Source organism: Apodemus sylvaticus, chromosome 1 (assembly GCF_947179515.1).
Source record: "Apodemus sylvaticus chromosome 1, mApoSyl1.1, whole genome shotgun sequence".
NCBI lineage: Eukaryota > Metazoa > Chordata > Mammalia > Rodentia > Muridae > Apodemus > Apodemus sylvaticus.
In genome coordinates, this window is record NC_067472.1 from 140,575,892 (window position 1) to 140,583,028 (window position 7,137).

At 47.3% G+C, this 7,137-nt stretch overlaps 1 protein-coding gene across 1 annotated transcript in view; it reads right to left on the reverse strand.

Annotated features, from left to right (window-relative positions):
• Positions 1-7,137, reverse strand: part of Igf1r (insulin like growth factor 1 receptor) — a 286,828-nt gene that overhangs the window by 137,207 nt on the left and 142,484 nt on the right. The window lies entirely within an intron of this gene.

A 7,137-nucleotide genomic window follows, 5' to 3' on the forward strand; every position in this document is an offset into this window, starting at 1 on the left:
GTATCTAGCAGGAAGAGGCCAGGGATATTGACAAGACATTCTATAATGCACACAGCAGCTCCCATCAAAAAGGGTTGTCCAGCTCAAAATGTCAATGGAGGAATTTGGCTCTATTCTAAGCCACTAGTATCTCCCCCCAAAATTTCTCAAAGCAACTTCCTAACTGGTTTCCCCGATTTTCATTCTTAATTGTTCTCCCTTCACCTAACAACTAAAGGGACCAAAGTCATCAGCAGAAATAAAGAGTGTGACCCACTCTTGTCTCTATGGCCTGGAAGGCCTTGCCTACTCCCCTGGCCCCCAGCCAATAGCATCTGTATTCTCATCCCACCAGATCCCTGAGCCCTCAGGTGACTGCGGGAGACCGTTAAAGGAGCTCCTAAGGTGGAGGCCCCGCAGTGATTAGCGCCTTCATGAGAGACACATGGAAGCGTGCTCTCTCCTCCACTGTGGTGTGAAGAGACGGCCATCCACACAGAAAGGGACCTCACTAGCATCCGACCTTGCTGGAACGCCGATATTGGCCTCCTAGTCCTAGGACTATGAGATAATGAACGGCAGCAGCTTGGACCAGCCAGGCAATGGTACTTTGTTATGGAAGCTTCGACTAACACATTCAGCCTTGCTACCTTGCCCAGGTCCGGTTCATTGACCATCTTACACCACACCACTTACACCACAGCTCTTGCCCTTCCCCTTCTTCTGAACTGCCATTAGCTGGCCCCTAATAACCCCTAGTCAAAATGACACCCTCCCAGGAGAGGCTGTGCGTCACTCCATCCTTCCGGAATGTCGAGGACAGCCCCAAGCTTGACATCAGCCCAGCCGCCCACCCTCTTTGCTTACTCTTCTGCTTGACGCAGTGCAGAAACCTCTCCGTCCTGCCCCTTGTCGGATCGGGATAAGATAATCTATGTGGGTTATAGCTGTTAAATTAAAAATAAGAAAAGGTAGGTGACTGTGAACGTGCCTTGCCCCATGACCCAGTTCCCTCTGCCACTTCTCCAAAGAGAGCTGTCATGCTTATGCCTGCCTTGGTGAGACCACACAAGGCAGGAGGGAACCATTACATGCAACATCTAGAATGAGTACTTCCTTATATCCTTTCACTTTAGGGAGCAGCACAGGTTAAAAGTTCCAGTGAAATACAGGTGTGGGGGCATCACCCTGGTACAAGGAAGTGCCAAGGAAGTCCCCAATGTTAACTATCTGTAGCCACAGAGCAGGTAAGGGCATGCTCCTGTTAGTTTTATGAGGTCAATTCTGAACACAGAAAACAAGAGCAAGCAGGAAGGACTGTGAGACACGACACGAGGGTGCTGAGTACGGCCGTGCAGTCACAGGTGCCTCACTAAGGAGGTGGCATAGGGTCTAAAGGTGACTGGAGTTAGCTGTGGGAAATTCAGGCAAAAAGCAAGGCCAGTCTAGCTGACCTGGTGAGGAACAGCGGTTGTCAACATTGCCATCAGTTCTTTCTCGCATACTTGCCCCCGGCAGGTGCTTTTTGAAAAGCTCTTTGCAAAGGAAGTCTAGACAAAGATGGCAGAGTGAGGGACCATGGGCCTGTGCAGGACACACAGATAACAGAACAGGAACCTCATGGCGGTGAGGCTTACTACATGATGGGTGCTTAACAGCTCTTGGGGTTACTGATGGGAGTTTCTGAGAGAATCCCAAAGAGAGCAGCTGGTCACTTCAGGCCAACAAGGGCAACAAGGCTTATAAGTCAGGGGTACTCCAGAAAGTAGGCACACCCCAGAAAGGAAGCAGCTTCTAAGAAAGAGGAAAAGAGATAAAGCGGGCAAGCCTGAGAAAGCAGGCTTGGGTGGTCTGAACAGGCAGACCATGATGTGTCTGGTGTGAAAGTACGGCGGGACTCTTCCCCCTCCAGGAGGAATACATGTGTTGGCACTTGGGTCCTCTAGCTTCAACCCCATTCCAGGTATTGCTAAAGCCTGGGCCCAGGATGACCCCGAACACACTGTGTTTAGGGAAGGCAGCAGAGCCTATAGGAATGGTGGTTCAATGGAGGATGCTCCTGAAGGGATAAGTGGAATGTGTTCATGAAGGGAATGCAGAAAATTCCTTGCTCCACTGAGACGCGGTGCTCACCACAGAACCAACCACAATGGGGCTAGCCAATCACAGACCGAAACTTCCAAAAGGATTAGCAAAACAAATACACAAGACCCCAAAACAAAAACCAACCATTTTTTTTTCCTTTATGAACTGATAATGTCAGGCATTAGTCAAGGAGATGAGAACCTAGAAGATGCACCAGTGCTAGGAGGTGAGGAGACCCTCCCCATTTTACCACTCTTCCCTAACCATTAGTCCAGACACTGGACCTTAGAAGAGCATGCGAGCAAAGGTACTAAAAAGGCATCCTAAAGTATGACAGTCAGGGAAGCAATGGAGGAACAGGCCATGGTGACCAGCCCCACCCACAGAAAAGCTACTCCTCCGGCGATCCCGAGGGCCAGAACTGGAAGCGCCTAGAATTTCTGTACCCTCAACCCTGATAAGAGAGAGTACAGAAGCCACCTGCTCTGGACTACACAAGGCCCTGTCCCATCCACCCAGAAGTCTGAAGGAGGTGGAACGGGGTAAGTCCCTCCCTCTCTTCCTCACCCACTCCACATCCAACCTCTTCCAAAAACATCAAATATTTTATTCCATAAATAATTGCAACAGGATGCCATTGCTTTCCTCAAAGAAACAATAGCCTGATTGTGCCCTGTCTGACACGGGCCCAGCCCCAGCACACACAAAGGATGGCTTTCAGAAGCCCTGTTGTAGAAAGATGGGTATACACCCCCTTTCTTCTCTTCTTTACCAAGTCCACAACTGCCCTCCATCAGGAAAAGACATCAGGAAGGGGCTGCTACCACAGGAACAATTCCATCCGAGGACAGCCATTGTTCAGCTGCCTTGAGGTTGCCCTTTGATCACCTCCAGAAAGTTCTTTGATCACCAGAAGAGCACATGTTGGTTCTAAAATCCAACATACATACATATATACATACATACACACACACATACATACTACATATATATATAAATAAAATTTCAGGCTGGTGATATCTTTAAAAATGTTTTTTATTAAATTTTCAAACTTATTTGAAATTGTCATTATTTAACTTTAAATATACTATTTGAAATCCTAGTATGCCAGAGGCAGAGGCTGGACAATTGCCCCACATTTGAGGCCAGTCTAGTATACATTGTGAGTTTTAGGTCAGCCAAGCCTATGTAGTAAAATCCGGTCTCAAAATATAATAAATAAGTAAATAGAAATTATAAATATATAATAAAATATTCCCATTTTACATGTACATCTTCATTCTGTTTTCACAATGTGAGATAAAATGAGTTCAGATATTTTTATTTAGTATCTGTGGTAGTGCCAAGGCTGGATGTCCCCATAGGCACAGGCATTTGAACTTCTGGTCCCCGCTGGTGGCATAGCTTGGGAAGGTTATGGAACCTTTGGTGGGGCCTTGCAGGAAGAAGTAAGCCACTGGCTGGAGACTTTGGGGCGGACAGCCTGGCCCTACTTCCTGTCTGTTCTCCTGTTTCTTCACCCCAACTCTGCTTCCTGAGCGCAGGAAGTACTTCATCTAGCTTCCTGCCCCTGGCGCCATATCTTCTCTGAGTAACACTATGGAAACTCTAAGACAAAAGAAACCCTTTATTAAGTTGTTTTTGAAACACTAATAAATTGTGTTTCTTGGTTAAAAAGGAAGGCTGGACGAAAGGCCTCAACAAAGCACTTATGGGGCTGGAGAGATGCCTCAGCGCTTCAGAGAGCTCGGTGCTGGGGTGCTGGGGCCTGCCGTGGGATGAGGCCTGAGCTGGGTTCTCAGCAACCCACGTCTGGTTCCCGACAATCCATGTTCACCCAGGCCTCCAAGGGCATCCACACACGTAGATGATATCCCACTGTGAGATACTCACATGCATATAAATAAATGTAAGATAAATATTTAAAAGAATCTATCACTTTGCAGCCATGCTTGACAAACATGCCCTTTGGTTTCTTCCTCACAGAGGTACAAGAAGAACTCAGGCAGGGGTACCAAGTTTTTTGTTTGTTTATGTGTTTGTTTGTTTATATGTTGGTGGTAGTCTTTGTTCATTGGGGGAAGCTGCGGTGGATTGCCATTCATAACATTCCCATTAAAGAAGTAAAAAGGCTGCCATCTCAATTTCAGCGATTCAGACTGATCCCTCTCCCAGTCAGAGGCAAGCTTACGCGAGCTACTAAGAGGGTTCCTTTTTCCCTACTATTTTATGGCCTTTCTCCCATCCACTTCTGTTTTCTTCTTTTAATTAAAATGAAATGTAGCCCTCCGTGGCTGAGATGCTAATAAGCCCCCTGAAAGTCATCTGTGAGCACATCCAGTCTTGTTGAGAAAGCCATGTAAACAGACCATATAAGGCCACAGAGAGCAATGCTGCATGGGGCATGGAAAGGGGAATTTGGCTGCACTGCACAGCGCTATCCTGAAGTGATTTATCACTCAGGCTGGGAGGAGGAACTGAAACACAAATGCATCTTAAAAGTTTAAGCATGGCTTCTCCACAGGATCTTCCATAGCAAACACTCCCTCTGTCAGGAAGCTCAGCTAGGGGACAATGGTTGATGTGCCAACTGATCCACTTCAGTTACCTCACCAAACATTCAAGAGGTACTTTCTGACTTGTGTGGGCTTTAGCACTAAGTTGGTACAAAACAGTACCCAGATCTGTTCTGGATCCTCACTGTATTAGAACCCAACTGTGTTTGTTGTCAAATCCATTGTAACTGGCTATGCACGGTGAGAGAGGCTGATGTGTCTGCCACCACTCTGCAGACTCTGGGAACAGCCCAGGGCCAATCTGTGTCCATCATCCCTATCTGTTTCTCAGTGGGCAACATTCTGAAAGCATTTCAGACAGACAGATGGAGACACTGTTCTCTGAAAACTGATTGTGTGGGGCCACATGGGGAAACACTGGGCCAGTCAGGAAGAAGATACAGAGGTTTCTACAGGGAAAGTGTCCTTATGTGAGAAGGCTGTCCTCGAGGTATCACTGCTGGGTGACAGAAGTTTTAAGAGGTGGGCCTGGTGAGAGGTTCTTAGCCATTGGGTACCCTGTCCTCACAGGAGATTAAGGCAATTCTCACAAGAGGGCTAGAGAAAAGTGCCATGTGTGACCTCTCTCCATATGTGCTTCTTCTGCTTAGTTGATCTCAGGCTCCTGTCACTGCCTCGAGCAGAGGACAGACAGCCCTTATCACTATGGTGTTTAGACTTTGAAACCAAACTCTGGGCATTAACTAAGACTTCTCTTTTAAAAAGGCAGCCCGTATCTTCACATCAGTAATACACTGTTGCCTAACAGTGAATGAACGAAGCAGAGTAAGCGGGCTGAGGATGGACTGGTTCAAGTCATCTTGGCAGGCTATGAGGCTGGGTAATCTACAGCTGTCTGGTATATGGCCCTAGGGAGACCAGGAGAGAATAGTGACCCCAGTGTGAGAAGACAATATAGGAAGTGAGGGGGCTGAAATGTATGCTTCTGTACTACCTAGGAGTCAGCTAGCCCTAGGAGAATCTCTTCAGGCTCAGTCAAGGCCCACAAATGGCAAACATGTATAAGTACAGGAAACGTGCAAGATTAATATGGAATAATGGTTCAAAGCAATTAGCTCAAAAATCTCCACAACCCCATGTATTAGCCCTCAGCTCTGGGAGGTAATGAGAACGTGGAACAGAGGCTCGCAGCTCACCAGTGCAACTGGGGGAGCCACCTCAACCATTCTTAATGAGTCTGCAGACTACTAAGGTAACAGAATGGTGGTCTTCCATCAACACGAGGGAAAGTCAGCATGGAGTTGTCCTAGTGGTCACCCCAAAGACAAACAGGGAGCAAGCCCCCTTCCTTAGCTAAACATTTGCAAGAAAGTCTCAAATCTTAAACAAGTTTTGAAAAGTTTGATCAGGATAGTGAGAGTATAGGGACAGTAACAATGTGTGAGAGCTAACCTCTGGAAAGGTCAGAGTTCCTATGGAATGAAAGGAGAAAGCTACCCAATTCAATACCTTCCACTAGACACCTAGGATCCGACCCCCAGAGTCATGCCCGTGATGGCTATACCAGGACAGTGGCACATGGTTGTGCCCATGACCTACTTCACTGACCTCATACAAAACACCCCAAAGTGGGTGGTAGCTTGGATTGGTTGGCTGCTCCTCAGAGATGAAGGAATGATGGAACTTACATGACCCAGTGTAAGTTTCTGGTGTGCCTCTGTCAGTAGCCCGCCTAGACAACCCAGAAGAGAGGGTCTCATCTCTTGCATAGATAGAACAAGTCGTACCTCATTAAAGCCGGGGTGGGAAGAGGGCCGGAAGGTTACCCGTTGCATGTACTTACTGGAGATGTACACCCAGCTCTGTTTATGCCTTAATATTGGAAAAGAGAACTAATTCTGTCTTTAATGACTCCTCATAACTCCACACACATCTTTTTGGTGGTCATTTCCAAGAAACTGACTATTTGCGTAGCATTTACAATCTGGTGTCTGCTCAATAACTTTATGAAAACATAAAGGAAAGAGGAAAATGTCATTTAAAGGGCTTGCTAACTCACTGCTAACTGGCCATACTGGTGGTTCAAGATTGTTGTCTGGGAGCTCAGGCAACGTTTCCAATGCCTAGAACCCTGACACTAGGCGAGCCTCTGAACCGGCAGTTGTTAGGAGGTAACAGAATTCATACTGCTTCATGGCTCCTCTCCCAGATGCAGCCCAGAAGGGAGGCTTTCCAGACGGGCTCCTTCAATCTTGGGCCAATGGAGTCCAGTTTGGGCTGCCTTGGGGAATCCAATCTTCCAAGCAAAGATCTTGAGGCATGCTATTCCCTTAGGTTCTGCTAGCAACAGAAGCAACTCTCCACTGCTAATGCAAGGCTGACACTGCCTCCAGTCTGTGAGGCGGAGAGTCAGGGGATGAGGGACCCTGTAGAGAAATGCTAATGGTTCTCAGACAGATCTCTGGGAAAACACACCTTCACACACTCCTCTTGCACATGGGAACATCATGGCATCCTGGCACCTTGAGGGACTGACTATAGACCTACAACAGCAAGC